Source organism: Pelodiscus sinensis, chromosome 11 (genome assembly GCF_049634645.1).
Source record: "Pelodiscus sinensis isolate JC-2024 chromosome 11, ASM4963464v1, whole genome shotgun sequence".
In the NCBI taxonomy this organism is placed as follows: Eukaryota; Metazoa; Chordata; order Testudines; family Trionychidae; genus Pelodiscus; species Pelodiscus sinensis.
The window spans coordinates 27,756,606-27,775,134 of record NC_134721.1 but is presented as its reverse complement, the minus strand read 5'-3'; the positions used below and the strand labels follow the sequence as shown (position 1 = coordinate 27,775,134).

Here is an 18,529-nt window from a genome sequence, read left to right as displayed (position 1 = left end):
TTAATTTCCACAAATACCTTTATTCACTCAAGAACTGAACTCTGATGCTAATGCTTTAGGGCTTTAATCTTACACCACTGAAGGCAGCAGAAGGGTTTACCAAAGACTGCAGCAGTGTAGTGAGTTGGAGATGTCCCCTGCTACAAGAAGGGAGAAAATACCCCCCCTGGGAGCCATTTTGGGCACAGCTTAGCCCTGTCCCTTCACCTGACAGGAAGCTAAGGGGCATGGCTAGGACTATAAGAACTCTGACAGGGAGTTCAGTTGGTGCCCAGCCTCTGAAGGATACAGAGGCCTGTTCAGAGCTTCTGGCTGACGAGGCTGAAACTTGACCTGGGCCTCCCACAGGGCCAGTGAAGGCTGCCCTGCTGAGGACTGGCTCAGCCAGCAGAGCTACCCTCTGACCCAGAGGAAACCGGGGCTCTGCTGGTGCCTGGGGATTCTGAGGACTGGCCTGAGCCGGAGGTCCTGCTTGAGCCCCAATGCCTGCGGATACCAGGGACCCTGAGTGCTTGCCGGAGCTGAGGGACCGGCTTGGACCCCAGTGCTTGCTGGAACCCTGGGGCCTTGCGAACCCACTGGACGCTGCAGAGCTCCAACCCACCGAAGCCTGGATTGGGCCGCCCTGACCCTGCTGGGATGACACCGCCCTTGACTCCCTGACTGACCTGCTGGAGATACAGGTACCCACGAAGGGGGAGATAAGGAGTGGCCCAGGGGGTGTAGCATGGGCTGATCACAACCCTAGGCCAGCATGTTACAGGCTGGAGCCCCTGCTGAGCCAGTAGCAGCTGCACTGCTGCATCCTGGGCTGGGGTGCAGTGGAGTGGGTGGGCCTGCACCCCCCCCCCAACCACCTAGTGGGTAGCGGTCTCCCCCTCACCACTGCTGTGGGTGCACTACCTGCCCTGCTCCTGAACAAGGAGCTTCTTCAAACCTGTGTGTTTAGTGCCCCACCCTGCTCCAGGTCCTCAGTTTATTTACTGTGGGTGGTTACTGCCCAGCCGGGACCCAGGCCAGGCCTCTTAAAGGGGTAGGACTAGGACTGCTGCCCTACCCGGAACTGTGACTTGAGTCTCTATTGAACTTCTTCCCCTATGGCCCGAACCTGAAGCAAGGTCGGGCATGTGAACTATTGACCCCTTCTGCCCATCCTGGGCAAGGCCTGACTGTGGGACTAGAGACTTGGAGAATGATTGACAGGGGCTGCACGGTGGGACAGGCGTACCACCCACTGACCCAGAGGTGGAGGAACCCCTCCGGGAGGCCCCCCCCAGAAAGGAGGGGGGGCTCAGATTGTTGTGGGCACTGCTGGAGGGCAGTGTCCCGAAAAGGACACTGTGACCAGCCGTCCAAGCTAATTCCCAGGACCAACAGCTGGTGGTGCTGTGGCGGTGAGTGTACCCCTTTACAAGCAGGATTAACCTCAGACTGACACTTACTGAACTGCACACCCTAGAATTGCACTGAAGTAACATATCCTAGAACAGTGGTGGGCAAACTGTGGCCCATGAGGGTAATCTACGGCTGGCACATTGCCACTTCCCACAGCTCCGATTGGCCGAGAAGAGTGAACCACAGCAAGTGGGAGCTGAAAGGAATAGTGCCTGCGGTCAGTCAATGTAAACAAAAAGTCTCGATTTCTGCCAGTGGATTACCTTGATGTGCCACAGCTTGCTCACCACTGCCCTAGAACCTTCTGGAACACACAAGGACAGTATCAAGTGCACCTTTGAAGTCACTGGATTATCGTGTGCCTGCTAAGCTAAATTCAGACCACAGTTACACCTGTGCAATTCTATTGAAGACTGTAATTGATAGCAAATTAGGGCCAATATATACATGAACTTGTTAGTAGCCATTTCGTTGTGAGGTTTAAGTAGTTAGAGGCTGACTTTCCATTACCATGAACCTTGTGCCATAACTTACATTTGTGTAAAATGCTACTATTCTGATCTGGTTTCTTTGCACATGTGTAGATAACCACAAAACAGAACAAGGCAGTGGAAAATCAAACCTGCTTTTGTAAAGGATCTTGTGCTCAATGGCAGAGGGATTCTGAAGTGTGTGCTTGGTCCATCTATAAGTGGCTGTTCTCTGTGTACAGACTACATAGCTGGGCTTGAATAAGCAGCTGAATCAGGTTTGTTATTTAGTGTCTGGACAAGGGCCATCAGGCTCTGATCCTTGGAACTTTTATCAGCCCTGCTGTTTAAAGTCTCTGAATGGTTATTCACTCCCTGGTGGTGAGGGGCAGAGCTGAACTAAGCAGGGAGACTTGGTAAAAAAGTAATTTGATAGGAAATCTCAAGAACTGAGAGGAGAGGCAGCAAATGAGAGAGAGTTTAATGAGAAGGACTTCAGAGGAGAAGTGTCAGAGGCTTTCCTGCCAGGGTCAGCTCTAAATGATTTCATTAAGATTACCAATAGAACAGTGTTAGTGACCTGCAATGGATGTGCCATGTTTTCTTTCCTACCTAAAGCACAACTGAATTCCTGTGCATGAAGTTCAACTTGGTGGCTGTGCTGGAGGAATGATTGGGTTGGAGGGGCAAGTTGAGATGTTACTGAGAATCAGAGGAGTTCCTAGAGAGCCAAGTTCAGAAAACATCAGTACCCTAGGCCCAAGGAAGAAAGACATGAAATCAGAGAGGAGGCTTGGCAGTTTGTAACCACGAGTTAGGAGATCATGTCAGCACTTTCCATAGCTGGAGTGAGACCCGGATGGGCAGGTTATGGCCACTACAAAGAAAAGAACCATGAGGAATTCCATATAGCCACAAGTTTCTAGTCAATACCAAGTCCTTAGTGCGGAAAAAATACATCTGGTCCAAGAGAATTGAGTGATGTATGGGATGCATACATGGGTAGCTTGACCCATTGTGAAGGGGGTCCTTGATGCGATGTCTGCCCCCCTCCGTTTTCTTATACCCGACCCACAATGTGGCCCCCAGTCATGGGGCTTGCGTGGATCCTTGGTCCCATATTTATCCCGAGCAGGGTGTGAGGGGGGGCCTGGGCCCACCCTCTCTCCCCTCTCTCTCCGGGCCCCAGCCCAGGGCCCTAAGGTGGGGGTGTCTTCTTCCCCTTACCTGGCTGATGGGGCTGGCTCCCTAAACTGATCAGCCCACAGCCGAGACTCCTTCCGCCCGCCCTGAGCTACTTCCTCACCCCCGCTCACCGAATCTCCCTGCCAGCTTCTTCCCCTGAGCCCGTTGACCCCTCACCTCTCTCCCCTCCTGGTCGGGTTAGCCCTCTCCCTTTTATAGTCCCCCCCACTGTCTTCTGTATTGACGCCAGTGCACCTGCGCCGGCATCTCCCACACTAACTCCTCCCTGCCCCTCGCAGGCATCCCCTGACCTGTGACTCAACGTGCATGCGCCGGCATTCCTCGGGCTCCCTCCCGAAGAGCATGTGCGGGCATCCAGCCCACTGCCGGCAGCCTGGCATGTTTCGGCTGCTGCCGCTTCTTCTGCCGCCAGGGGGAGGATCAGCCAGCTGCCATCCTTTGGGGTCCAGTTTGTGGCCATGTGGGGTTTCTTCACCCCATCACACCCATGTATTTTTTTTTAAGCTACCTTGCCCACAAAGTTCTCCAGCCATCCAAGGAGGACAGACCATTCTTAATGAAAATTCAATACTCAGAAAAATTTGAAGGAAAAAAAAAAAAGAAGCATTGCATGCGGGACAAGCAGAAAACAGGATGGTAATTTTGTCTTTCTAGAGCCAAGACATGCTGCCGTTCAATGATTGAATAGCCTATGGAGGTCAATGGCCAAGGATACATTGATGATGATTCATATCAACTTTAATGAAACTACATCACAGGATCTCTCACAGATTTTTTTTTTTTTAAATTGTATCCTTTGGTATATATGGCTGTGACTATTTTCTTCCACTATTTGATCTGAGAGAGTGGGTCTGGCCCACGAAAGCTCATCATCTAATAAACCATCTTGTTAGTCTTTAAAGTGCTACGTAGTTCTGTATTTTGTTTCAGGGTACTCCAGGACACTCAGACTTGTGCTGCAGATGAATGTCCAAACAATGTTCTCTGAAATCCTTCCTGTCTCACAAGCAAAGGAAGACAGAAGTATCGGAGTCTGAAAATGAACTACTGGCTGGGTAAGTGGTGTAGCATGGAGGGGTTTGGTTTTCTGGAACATTTGTTCACTTCTCTGTGGAGCAGGACTGTGTAAGTTGAATGGTCTCTGCCTCAATAGAAAGAGAACCTGTCACCTCAGGGAGGAACCACCTAGGGTGTGTCTAGACTACAAAGTTTTGTCAACAAAAGTGGCCTTTTGTCAACAAAACTATACCTGTGTCTACACTGCCGCCGAGTTCTGTCGACAGTAAGTCGACAGAACACCGCAGTTTTGTCAACGGCAGTAAACCTCATCCTATGAGGAATAACGCCTTTGTCGACAGAGTTATGTTGACAAAAGGTAAGTGTGTACGCGGGGGGAATTTATGTTGACAATAAAGGCCTCCAGGAAGAAGCCCTGGTGGACACTCCTGCCACAGCTTTAAACTCTATTCTTCCTGCCTGCAGCCATCTTTAAAAGGCACAGGCACCCAGGATTACCATTCTGGCAGCAAGCCACCTCCAGCCAGGACCCTGACTGCTCAGCTTTTCCTGGTAGGGACACTTGGGAGACATGTCCCCGGGACAAGCCCCCCAAGTAGCCTCTGGCCCCTCCAGGGACACAGCCCTGCAAGAAGCCAGGAGCACCAAATGCTGGGCACCCTCCTGGTCTGGGCCCGAGATCAAAGCCCTCTTGGGGCTCTGGGCTGAGGAGGAGTCTCTCCAGGCCATGCAGTCCAGCAGGAGGAGGAATGTGGACATTTATGCCTGAAGGGCAGAAGGCCTGGCTAAAAAAAGTTACCACCTCCGCACACTGGAGCAGGTCAGGGCAAAGGTGAAGGAGCTGAGGCAGGGATATGTCAGGGCCTGTGAGCGCAGTTCCCACTCCAGGGAAATGGCACACTATTGTGCCTACCATAAGGATCTGGATCGGATCCTGGGGGCAGGGAAACCCCTGCCTCCCAAGCGGCTTGTGGAATCAGGCTTGGAGACCCCTGTTCAGCAGCAGCCGTAACTCCATGCAGACGACCAGGAGCTCCAAGAGGAGGAGGAGGAGGAGGAAGACAGCACCCAGGAGCCAGACGCCCAAACTCAGAAGGCCTCGCAGACAACCTCGGACCTCGGGGAGGGAACATCAGGTGAGTGCTTTCAGGGTCCAACACACACAGGGCAGGGCAGGCAGGAGCAAAGTGGATGCTGCAGTGCTGTGACATGTCATGCTGATCACAGCCTGGGGTAGGGCACACCCATGGTCGCTCTCAGGGAGGGTCATCCTACCCCTGCACCCTCACAGCTGCTAGGCACCACCTGCTTCTGCAGACAGTGATGCCAGGGGCAGGCATGAGTTGGACACAGGGATTGCCTCACAGCTGCAGGCCTCTCAGCACTCTGCGGGAACCCCAACCGAGGCCTTAAACTTTTTTATGCTGCTCGGCCCTGGGGTGTGTGGCAGGAGAGACACGATGGTGGCCTGTACACCTTCTGGACTCCAGGGAGGCTGTGGCTGTGGGCCAAGCCACACCATGCCTTACTGAGACCCACATGAGGAGGGCGTGTCCTCGCGGAAAGTGCGGGCATGCATGACTGACCACTTTTCCTTGTCCTCCACAGCCGGACTAGCTGACCAGGAGGGGGGGGTGCCACACCTGCCCCACCACCCAGATGGCTCCAGGGAACCCGTCAGCACTGGCACACCTATTTAGACCTGGTGCGCCAGCATATCTCAGTCCTGCAAGAGATGCAGGACTCCATGAACGGCAGGATGGAGGCAGAGGCCAAGTGGCAAAGGCACTTGCTGGAGGAATTTTCCCAGCAGTGCACTGACATTTGCGCTCTGATCCAGGAAGCCATGGCATTCCCCGGTCCTGTGCCTAGTCCTGCTCCTCCTGCTCAGCCTGACTGCCCCCCCCCCCTCAGCCCCTGCCCCCTGCATCCCCTGCCATTCCAGACTCAGGTACAACCCCACCTCCTGCCCAGCCCCCTACTGTCCCAGCCTGATAGAGCACCCGTCTCTGATCTGGCCTCCACAGCCAAGGTCGCAGGGGCTCCTCATCCTAGGTGGCACCCTCAGCTGTGCGCCTCCCTCCCCCCTTCCAGGTTGACATCCCCTCTTCCCCCTGTGAAAGTCATTGAGGGAAGCACTTTATTTTGTTAATAAAAACAATTTTATGTGTCTGAATACACGAGTTTTCTAGCTTTGTAAGAAGTCCACAGTGAAGTAAACTGAACACTTTTTTTCAACAACACCTGTTTCTGTTCTCCGTGTGATTGGGTGCAATGTGAATGTGGGGCTGGGAGGGGTTTTGGGGAGAAAGGCACCAGGGGCATGGGGCAATCCCACATTTGGAAGGCCCTGGGGAAAATCATTGGCCTCCTTGGGAGAATTGCTCCCACAGGGCTTCCTGAATACACAAGCCCAGCTGGTGGGCTTGCCGGATGGCAGCTGTCTGAGGCTGGTCAAAGTGCCTCCCCTCCACATCAGCCCATGTCCCACACACAGGGAGGAAAGCCTCCCCTTTCCTCTCCACCAGGTTATGCAGTACACAGCATGCTGCAACAACATTGGGGATGTTGTGTTCTCCCATGTCCAGCCAAGTGAGCAGACATCTAAATCAGCCCTTCAGCTGGCTAAAGGGGCACTCCACCTGGAAACGGGCCAGATTCAAGCGGGAGTTAAACAGTTCCCTGATCGCATCCATGTGGCTGGTGTAGGGCTTCGTGAGCTAGGGCATAAGGGGGTAGGCCACATCGGCCACGATGTACATAGGCATCTGCACATCCCCGACTTCGTAGTTCCTCTCTGGGAAAAATGCCCCAGCCTGAAGCCTGCGGTACAAGTATGAGTTCTAGAATACGTGGGCATCACGTGCCCGGCCTGACCACCCGACACAAATGTCTGTTGACCGGGACCTGCAACACCATTGAAAAGTAGCCCTTTCTATTAATGTACTGTGCTGTTCGATGGGGTGGTGCGCAGATCGGGATGCGAGTCCTGTCAAGTGCTCCACTGCAGTTCGGAAAACCCAGCCTCACAAAATCCGGCCAAGATGGTCTCCAAGGTGGACAGTCCTGTGAAGCAGCTCCAAATTGATAGTCATCACCACCTGCAGAAAGGGACAAATACAAACACACATAACAGGACATGAGAGGAGTTGCGTGAGCTGCTGAGAGGTGCTCCCCACCTCTCCCCTCCCAGACCCCGAGAGGCCATCCCCCATCAGGCAACCCGTCTGTGGACCCCACATCCCCGCAAGGTGAGGCCAGGCAGGCTTCCACCTCTCCCAACCCGTTCCCTGTGCCCGGTCCTGACCGTCCCCCTGGAATGTCTCCCAAGAGTGACTTACCTCCATCAAGATGGCTCCAACAGTAGACCTCCCCATGCTGAAATGATGTCCCATGGAACGGTAGCTGTTGGGGGTGGCCAGCTTCCAGAGAGCAATAGCAACGTGCTCCTCCGGGGGGTGGCGGCCCGCAAGCGAGTGTCCTGGCGTTGCAAGGTAGGGGCAAGCCAGGCACAGAGCTCCTGAAAGGTGGCCTTCCGCATACAGAAGTTTCAGAGCCACTGGTTGTTTCACTGCTGTATAACAAGCCGGTCCCACCTGTCGGAACTGGTGTCCAGCCTCCATACTCACCTCTCCATGAATAAGTTCAGGGGCAAGGGCAGTAGGACTGCAGCCTGAGGGGGGAGGCTCAAAGCTGGGCTCTGAATCCAGCTCTGCTGCAAACATCATGATGCTCTCATGAGCATGTAGCAGAACTTCCAGCATGACGGTGAGGGGCCATTGCCTGCCCAAGGGCAGCTCAGGCTCCATGGCCAAAAAGTACAAAAGTGAAAAGCAAAAAACCAAACCTGAAAATAAACTGCTGTGGTGTCCGAGGAAGCAGGGCAACCAGAGCAAAAACTGCAGCAGGTTTGCTTTCCCTCTAGGAGGTAGGCAAGCCAGAAGCAGGAGCAGAGCAACGTCTCTCCAGGAGGATCCCTTTAAGCACGCACCTCTGCAGAGAGCATGCAGCAGTGCCTGGACTTTAAGGCTGCCCCTGTGACCTTCCAAAACACTTCCGGGTACCTTCTTCTGTCGACAGAGTGTCCGGCAGTCTGGATGCTCTTTGTCGATAAAGCGGATAGCTTTTTCGATCCGCGTTATGCAATCTAGACGCTCTTTCAACAAAAGCCTGTAATCTAGACGCACCCCTAGAGTTCTCAGGAGGGCATTAAATACATCTTTAAGAGGGAGTATTAAAAAGAGGGACGATTTAGAACAGAATCAAGATGCTAAGACCAAAAAAAAAGGTCAATCAAGAAGCCAAAAGACACGAAAAGAATACATTCTTTAATTGCCTAGACATCAGTACTAGAAGCCTGGACAACAAACAAGATTAGCTGGAATTGTTCATTTATTATATGAGCCTTCATCAACAGATTCTTGTCATTAGTGTCACTATAAACCATTTATGAACATAATTTCCATTTAGCTGATATTACTGGAACCTAGTAGGATGATCCAGACAACTGTAATGTTAAAACCAGTAGTCGGTTATACCCTATTTAGGAAGGATTGGGAGGGGGGGGCGGAAGGAGCGGTGGCACTCTATCAAAAGAGGCATTATTTGTTTCCATGCCACTGATAAACCAGAAGGAAGGATAACTGACTCCTTACATGCCTGTCTATAATTTATAAGGGGGAAAAAAAAGTTGCATGATTTTGGGGGATCACTTGAGTGACATATGCTGGAAATCTCACGCTGCCAATACTAAAACATCCTGAAAATTTCTAAACATTATAAAGACAAGTTTCCTGACTCAAAGTGTTGCAGTCAACACAGAGCAGTTCTCTATTAGACCTCAAAGGGGAGCAGATCACAGAATTAAAACTTAATGGTAGCTTAGGAACAAGTGGTCATAATTTGATCACATTTAAAATATACAAATAGAATTAAATCCAAAACAGTGATATTGATATGTTATTGGTGCTTAAAAGGCCCAAGTCCACAAAAGTGAAAATAATTATGAGAAAATCAGGTGGGAGGAAGAATTTTATTGGAAAAAATGTGAATAAGCTTTGGGAATTGTTTAAGAATACTTTATTAGACACCCAAAAGCCATAATGCCACTATCAAGAAAGAAGGCAGTATTGACTTAAAAATCAACCTAGTGTTGACAGTAGTAAATATAAATCCCAAGCCAAGAATTGTAGAAGATTGTTAAAGGAAGCAAAGGGACACAAGAAAAAAAATCTAGGACCAGCACAATTAGGGTACGTCTACACTACAGTGTTAATTCAAGTTAACTTAATTCGAAAAAGTTAATTCGAATTAAGCTAATCCAAAATAACACATCTATACAGAAAAACGATTTTGAAATAGCATTTTGCTATTTTGAAATAGTGCATCCACACTGAGTGGACCCTGAACCGAAGTTAAGGCTGGCCAGAACCAGCGCCGGCAGGGCATCAAGTTAGGACTTAGTGTGTGGGGCTGCTGCCTAAGGCTAACTGAGCTCCACGCTTAAAGGTTCCCTGCTTGCTTGTCTACCTCGATGAGGGAGGTAGGAGTCTTGGAGTGCCCTGAGTGCCCGCACTTGGGACACCACAGCACTCGCACATGGAGCCAGAGCTGCCCCGGGCACGCCGGTGCGTCTTGTTGGGTCGTTGCCATTAGCCTGGCTGCACTTGCTGCAGGCTGCTATCTGGAGTCTATCGGGGGGCTGTAAGGATCCAGGAGGCCCTGTGGGAGAGCGTCCACCCCGAGGAGCCCTCAGAGCCACCCTTGTCCTCCCCACTGGGGGCTCGTGCCCTATTCCTCCCTCACGTCCTTCCACTTATCCCTCCCTAGCCCCCCTTCCTGATGTCAAACAAAAGACATGTATGTTCAAAAATAGAAACTGGGTTTATTGAACAAAACTGGGAGGGGATAAACATCTGGGGAGACTGGGAAAAGGAGGTGGGAGAGGGGAAGAGAGAGGGTGGAAGAAGGGAGGGGGAAACCTGGGAGGAGAGAGCTGGAAGGGGGAAGCAAGGGGAAGAAGAGGGTGGGGAAGTTCAGGGCCCAGGGTTGGGGGTCTCGCCGGACCAACGTGATTGTCATGCAGACCTGTCCTGGGTTCACATGTGGCCTTTGGTGGCCAGGCTGGCAGCTATCCTGCCATAGACAGCCGCATTCCTCCATCTAGTGCGGAGATCATGGATGTTGGGGGCATCCCGCCCAAACCTGAATAAGGTTCATGATCTCCACCCTGGACCAGGAAGGCGCCCACCTTCTCCAGCCCCTGTCAGGCTCCTGGGAGCTGGCAGACTGCTCCTGGGGAGTGGTGGAGGGCTGGCTGCCAGTGGCTTGCTGGCTCATGTTTTGGGGCCACTGGGTCAGGGGCCCCGGTGGCCACTTCTGGCTCTGGGTTGGCAAGCTTGGAGCTGGCACAGGCACTATGGCCAGGGTCTACCACTTTATTGACTCCGGGGCTGTGGGAGAGAAGAGTAAGTTTTCATGGTTGTGCCCAGAGTGGCCACCAGGGCTCCATGGGAATGGCTTGAGGCCCCCTATTTCGAATTAAGTGTCTTCACAGCACTTAATTTGAAATAGCTATTTCGAATTAGGCACTACTCCTCATAGAATGCGGTTTACCAAATTCAAATTAAGCGCTCAGCTATTTCGAATTAATTTCAAAATAGCAGTTTGCATGTATAGACACTATTAAAGTTAATTTGAAATAACAGTGTAGACATACCCTAAGGGACAGTAAGAAGGATTAAGTATATTGGGATAGGTCTACACTACCCCGCTAGTTCGAATTAGCGGGGTAATGTAGGCATACCGCACTTGCAAATGAAGCCCGGGATCTGAATTTCCCGGGCTTCATTTGCATAAGCGGGGCGCCGCCATTTTTAAAACCCCGCTGGTTCGAACCTCGTGGAATGAGGAGTAACGGTAAGTTCGAACTACATTTATATTTTCCTTAATTTTTTCATATTAAATATTTTTCCAACCTCCTAGTTTTCTCCTTCTAACACCCCAAACACTTGATGAAAAGATACATGCTATACCTCCATAATACATTATATTTGGTCTCTGACTAGCTTTTTGTCCCACTCTTGGTTTACAATTTATGGATACAAAACTTAAAAGCAAACAAAATGACATGTCTGTGTTTCCTCATATTTATAATTCCATTAGTGCCTTTGTTAGTAAAAGCAATTCAACTCACAGCTGACTTTCCACAACTAGAGAGATTCTAACTAATATTAGATTTACTACATCCTGAAAAGTAATGTGTTATTTTGCTGCTTTTACAGGACCTGGTCCTGCAAAGTTAAAAGTGCCTCCTGTAAAGAGCTGTGCACCCTCATTGTCCACTGAGTTGAGGGAGATGAGCAATTACCAAGAGATACTCAGTACCCCATAGGATAGGGCTTTCATTTCTCTCTCATTATAAAAGTCATAATCATTTGAGCCATGTCTCCACTGGGAAATTATTTCAAAATAAGTTATTTCAAAATAATAACTCCTGAAATAACTATTTTGAAATAGGGTGTTCACACTATAAGGCACCATTGAAATAGCACAGAATTATTTCAAAATAGCTCATCCACACAGATTGGAGACTGCATTGCATTTAAAGCCCCCATGTAAGTACTCCAGGGAGGGCATCAGGAGAGCAGTCACTTCCTGTAGCCACTTGCTCCAGCTAGCTGAGACTTCTGCTCAAAGGGGCTCCTGTCTACAGCTGCATCTCGCACACCTCTTCTCCACTGACTAGACCCTCGAGGGACACCAACCTCACACAGCATGCTCTGGTTGCCCTTGCAGGTACCACACCATTCTCATCATGGAGCCAAGCTGCTGCAAAGCAGTGACTGACTATTGGGCCTCCTAGTGTGCCTCATGGCACAGTTCATGCAGACTGCCCATGTGATGCTGCAGGAGCACAGTGACCAGCCCTCTCTCGGGGACCTCTTGACCTAGGCCCTGGCACTCCTTATGCACCAAATTTCCTTCCATCCTCCCCTACATACTGTGCATCCTTCTGGCAGTGGGAAACCAGTTCCAATTGGTGGGACCACATCTTCCTGCATCAGTGGGACCAGCAGTGGCTCCCATGCAGAAGGCCACCTTCCTGGAGCTCTGTGAGTGACTCGCCCCTGCCCTCAGACAATGGGACACTCATCTGTGACCCGCCATCCCCCTCCAGAAGCATGTCACCATCGCACTATGGAAGCTTGCCACACCAGACAGCTACCACTCTGTCAAAACTATTTCACTATGGGGAGATCCATGGTTGGGGCTGTGCTCGTGCAGGTTTAGTTCTTTTGCTGTTTTACTAGGAGGGTGGTGAAGCACTGGAATGGGTTCTGTAGGGAGGTGGTGGATAGAGACAGAGGATACTGTAGAAGAGTGAATACTGTACACTAAAGGATTCTGGGATGGGTAGCCAGAGAGCTATCCTCAGAGATTTCCTTAAAATATGTAGAAGACTGACTAGAAAAATCTCTTCAAAAGACCTGGTAATGTTTGTTTGCTTTATCTTTTTCTCTGCTGCTGATGTATGTGAAATTGTTAATTTCTGCACGCTCACCCTTTTCCCCCTGGCCAGTTTACATTGTGGCCATATCTCTGAGCATGGCAAAGCCTGTACATGGGATTGTGTGTGACAAAGAGGAACACACAAACATACAGTAAACTTAAAACAATAGTTTTTATAGCTAGAAAGGACCATTATGATAATCTACACTGGTAAATTGCAGGTCCCCCCAAGGATTTGTACTGGGACATGTGCTGTTCAACATACTCAGAAATGATCTGGAAAGTGGGATGAACAGTGAAGCAGCAATGTTTGCAGATGATACAAAATTACTCAAAATAGTCTAAAGCTGACTACAAAGAGTTACAAGTGGAGCTCAGACTGGGTGATTGGGCTACACAATGGCAGATTAAATTCTTGGTAAATGCAAAGTAATCCACATTGGGAAACATAATCCCAACAAAACATACAAAATGATGGGATCTGAATTAGCTGCTGCCCTCAAGAAAGGGATCTTGGCATCACTATGGATAGTCCTCTAAAAATATCTGCTCAATATGCAGCAGCAGTCAAAAAAGCTAGCAATGTTAGGAAAAGAGAGAGCAGTGAGACAGTATATATCATAATGCCACAATATAATTCCATGGTATACCCTCACTCTGAATGCTGCATACAGTTCTGGCTGCCCCATCTAAAAGACAGATATATTAGAATTAGAAAAGATAAGAGAAAAGCAACGAAATGATTAGAAATATGGAACAGCTTCTATGTAAGGTGATTAAAAAGACTAGGACTGTTCACTTAGAAAAGAGATGACTGGGGGTATGTGATATGATAGAAGTCTAGAAAAGCATGACTAGTATGGAGAAAGTGAATAGGAAAAAAGTTATTTATGCCGTCACATAACAAAAGATCAGCTGATGAAATTAATAGATTTAAAACAAGCATTCAGAAATACTTCGCACAATGCACAGTGACACTTTGGAATTCTTTGTCATGGGATGTTGGGAAGCGGGGCAGATATAGGGCAGGGTGAGCGGGGTGGCCTCCCCGGGCCCCATGCTTCAAGAAGCCCTGCGCATGCGCCATGGCAAAGGGGGGCCCCATGAAATTGGACTGCCCTGGGCCCCGCAAAATGGTCATCTGCCTCTGTTGGGAAGGCCTAAAGAATAAGTGGGTTAAAAAAAGGAGTAAGTTGATGGAGGAAAAGTTCATCAATGAGTATTAATCACGATGGCCAGGGATGAAATCCTGCTCTAGCTGTCCTCCAGCTTCCACAAACTGGAACTAGATGACAAAGAACAGATCACTTGAGAATAGCCCTGTTCTGTTCACTCTCTTTGAAGCAACTGGAGCTGTCTACAGGTTGGACCTCCCTGCTCCGGCACCCTTGGGACCTGACCGGTCCCAAACGAGGGATTTTGCTGAACTAGTGGAGGTCTCCTGCCTCTGGGATCCAAACCTGTTGTCCATCCCTGCTGCCAGCTTGGCTGCAGGAGTCACAGATTTGAGAGGCTGAACCTGTACTATCAGAAGACAGGACACTGAACTACATGGACCATTGGTCTGACCCAGTATAGCTGTTTATATGAACTTCTGTAAAACACAAGACAAAAAAACCTCAACCAGGAATTTCTGCATCAAGCCCATTAATTTTGTTTGAGCTATGGAATTCATGCCTTTAAGCATGGATTAAACTTTCCATAGATTCATACTTATATTTAAAGTAAATAATTTTCAACAATAAAAGTGAAGTAACACCAGGTTTGTCCAGATAACTGTGGGACTAAAAAGGGTGATGTTCCTCAAATTGTGATATATATGAGACATATGTTTGTGGCATTTTTGTGGATAACTTTACAATGCCAATGGAGAAGTTAAATGTTGAATGAAAAGATAAGGGATTCGACAGAAATATTACCTTTCTTTTAAATGTAAACTCTAGCGTGAAGGCTACAGAAGCAGAAGAATGCCTTTTAACTTTCAGAAGAATGCCTTCCCCTCCCCCCCCCCCGCATCCCCCTTCAGTTCTGAAATGTGATTTGTCCTTTTCATATGTGTTCACTTTTTTTAATTGTATCCTTTGGTATATATGGCTGTGACTATTTTCTTCCACTATTTGATCTGAGAGAGTGGGTCTGGCCACGAAACCTCATCATCTAATAAACCGTCTTGTTAGTCCTTAAAGTGCTACATAGTCCTATATTTTGTTTTAACTTTCAGGTATCTTTTTTATAGTGTAAGTTACAGGGTTTTTTTCCTTATGGATTTTTAAATATAGCCCATCAGCCTGAGACCTAGAAACTTATGCAATTCAGATACTGAGTAAGTTCTGCTTTATCCCAAGTAGATAAAACACAATATATCAGGGAATGGTGGAAATATAATTACTAGCATTCATTTGCTAAAGCTATCATTTTCTATTATATCTATGCAGCTGCTTTAAATCTGATTACTTTCTCCTAGCACATTGTCTGCATTATAATTTTTGAGTTTTACTGAACATAGGTGGTTTCCTGCTGAATTTGTAAGAACAAATAAATAAAAAAGCAAAAATATGTAGTTTTGTAGCAGTCTTTGAAATCTCTCTGCTTGAGGCTACGTCTACACCAGGAAACTATTTTGATATTAGTAAATTTGACTTAATAACTCCCGATTTAACAAATTCCAACTAGCATGTCCACACTATGGGGAAGCCTTGAAATTGTCCGAAGCAGGCTCCCTTAGGCTAAGTATAAACTACACCCCTCTGTCAGCAGAGGGATATAAATGAAGCACTTTGAAAGTGCATATGAAGAAGGGATTTAAATATCCCACACTTCATTTGCATAATCGTGTCATGGTGCTGTTTCGAACAAGCACCATTTTGAAACGGAAACCGCAGTTTAGATGCGTTTTTTTCGACAATGGGGCACCTTTTCAAAAGTTCCTGTACTCCTCTTTCAAAGATCTCTGCCTTTTCAAAAGATCCTGTACTCCTTCAAAAGAGGAGTACAGGATCTTTCGAAAAGGCACCCCGTTGTTGAAAAAACGCATCTAAACTGCGGTTTTAGTTTGAAAATGGTGCTTGTTTGAAACAGCGCCATGACACGATTATGCAAATGAAGCACAGGATATTTAAATCCTCGCTTCATTTGCACTTTCAAAGTGCTTCATTTACATCTCTGTGCCAACAGAGGGGTATAGTTTAGACAGTGCCTTAATGTGGATGTGCTACCTCAGACTTAGAGCCCCAGGAAGCACTGGGGAGTAATTAGTTTGAAATACTCTGGGGAGTAATTATTTTGAAATAGCAGCACTGGAGCAGCCACACTACCATTATTTCAAAATAACTATTTTGGAATTAGCATTATTTCCGGTGAAAAGCAGTACAGATTTCAAATTCCACAGCCCATTATTTAGAAATAATGGGCTTGGTAGTGTGGATGCTCTGCTTATAAATTTGACCTTGGGGAGGTTATTTCTAAATAAAGTCCTAATATAGACCAGAGCTAAGGGATGTTACACATAGAGTGCATCTACACTGCAGGGCTTAACTCGAAATAAGCTATGCAAATTGAGCTATGTCAATTGCATATCTTATTTCAAAATAGCTTATTACGAAACAGGGAACATCTACACAGCACTAATTTCGAAATACAGTACTCTTCTTCTGACTTCCCTTATTCCTCGTACAATGAGGGTTACAGAAGTTGGAGTAAGAAGTCCTCCAGCTTGACAGTATTTTGACACTATTTTGAAAAAACTACCTGCTATGTAGACGTGGACTAAGTTATTTTGGAGTAGTGCTAGTTATTTCGAAATAGTTTTGCAGTGTAGATGTACCCATAGTGTAGGAGTGGTAGGAGGAAGAAGAGGAATTATTGAATTCCTCTTCCTAGTAAAAAAAAGACCAGTAGCATTCCATAGGGTTCTGACATTAGTCTTGACCCCATGAGGGTGTTGTCAGGGAGCAGAGAGGATAGTATTGACCTCCTTCTCTCTTTTGCTTGACCAGCTGCTACTCTACTGACTATTTTTAAAAATAACTTTGGAGTGAACATTTGATGTTTGTAGAATTTTCAAAACGTTATATCTACATTTTACTTAGTATCCAATCTTTGCCAGTTGGCCTTCACATTTAAGTGGGTGTTCAACAAATACCATGACTGGTTCTAATATTTGGCTAATATCTTCAGTATGTTGTACTGGCAGGTCAACTTGTCCTCCTCCCATGTTTAAGATATGAAGTACCAAATAATATATTACTTATTTCTATATTTATAGGGGTACTTTCTTTTTCCCTGCTAATAACTTGTCTCCTATATCATCTAGAAGTATAATAATGAAATATCAAATATTTATTAGTTTATAATAAATACTCCTGTAACACAGAAGGACCTGGAATTATTTTCTCTTTCCTCATAGTCCCCATCATGCTATCCTTTGTCAGTTACTGTACATGAAGCTGTTGAATTAGCTGATGTGGTCCCCAGTGCCAATTCTGAAATATACATCCACTTCTAAAACAAAAAAGAAAATAAATACCTTCTAAATGTTTAGTCCAAGAGGGAATATATGAGTCTTATTTGACTCCTGAACAAAAATTTTAGACACATTATCTGAAAAAGTGTTACATCTAAAGAGAAAGTTCCAAAATAGGGGAAGGTTAAAAAAATTGGATACGCTTCAAGAACTAAGCTGTTCTAAGATACTTGTCAAGATGCGTTTGGCAATAAAGGAAGTATGGACATACGTGATGCATATGGTCTCTACTAGACCTCTACAATGGAGTGAATTTCTTCCTTGGAATATAGAAGCATTTGGAATTCTCTGCAGCTTGCAAATCAAGCTGAAGAGTTGTCAGATTTGTGCACAATATGTTTCAGTCAAGCCTTGAGGAATAAGAGACTCATTTGTAACTATTTTTGCACAAAGATGAGATGCTTTCTTGACAAGAATGGAAAGCTAAATGTAAATCTTTGCTTTTATGGTGTTATATTAAAATTCATATCAAAACACACATGTCTTTCCTAAATGTAATGATATATCCTTCAGAAAAGTGTTGACTAATCTGAAGACTTTGGTATTACTGATCATTCATTCTTACCAATTTCATTCTATAAAACATCCAAAGAAACGTAAGCCTACATTTCCCCATTATATAACTAATACAGACTTCAGTACCATTCAATGCTAAATGCTACTGAATTGCAAAGTCCTGTACATCGTCACATAAATGGTGGAAAACTAGATAGGCAACAAGCATTATAACTTTACCTCTGTTGCTATTTCTATTCCAGACAACCCCTGTTTATAATGTAGTACAAGACACTGTATTTTTATTTCTTTTCTAATGTGAATGTAAAAAGAATCCTAATGAACATGGACATATGCTGATGTTTATCTTTGACTATAATCCATTCTACACTTGATAACATTTTCACTCTCTATTGCCTTTCCTCATCTACTACCAAAAAAATTCCATCTTCATCCCATTTAGTCTTGATGATCCTGATATAAGGATTTGTATAGTGTTACTTTTATTAATTGGAATGTTCAAATTTACAACAAACAGGATTTTAATTTGCTCATTAGGTAGTACTGCCATGAAGTACTACATTTCTTCTATGATAATTTTCTCACAGTTATTCCCATCTGTACACTTGCTGTGACCAAAGTACTTATGATTGTACCTGTTGATTTCTGAGAATAGCATTTGCTTCTGTCCCCAATAATGTTTTCATCTTCTTTTCCAAGAGATATGCAAGAGTCAGTAGCACTATATCTCAACGGCTTCAATTGCCATATACTGTTTATAATTAAAGAAATTAATAAATACAAGTCTTCCATGCCATGAATGCTTTAACAGGATGGAGTGGGGAGGCCTCATTACTTAACCCCCAAAATATCAGCAGGAAATACCAGAAGTCATGTACTGAGATTAAAATAA

General features: G+C 46.6%; 1 long non-coding RNA gene across 1 annotated transcript; it reads left to right on the top strand.

The window, feature by feature from the left end:
* Window positions 1–194: 194 nt before the first annotated feature.
* LOC142831016 (uncharacterized) lies at window positions 195–6,223 on the top strand. Its single transcript, XR_012906605.1, has 4 exons — window positions 195–683; window positions 4,002–4,126; window positions 5,111–5,224; window positions 5,697–6,223. It is a non-coding gene; the product is annotated as an uncharacterized LOC142831016 (long non-coding RNA).
* The last annotated feature ends 12,306 nt before the right edge of the window (window positions 6,224–18,529 follow it).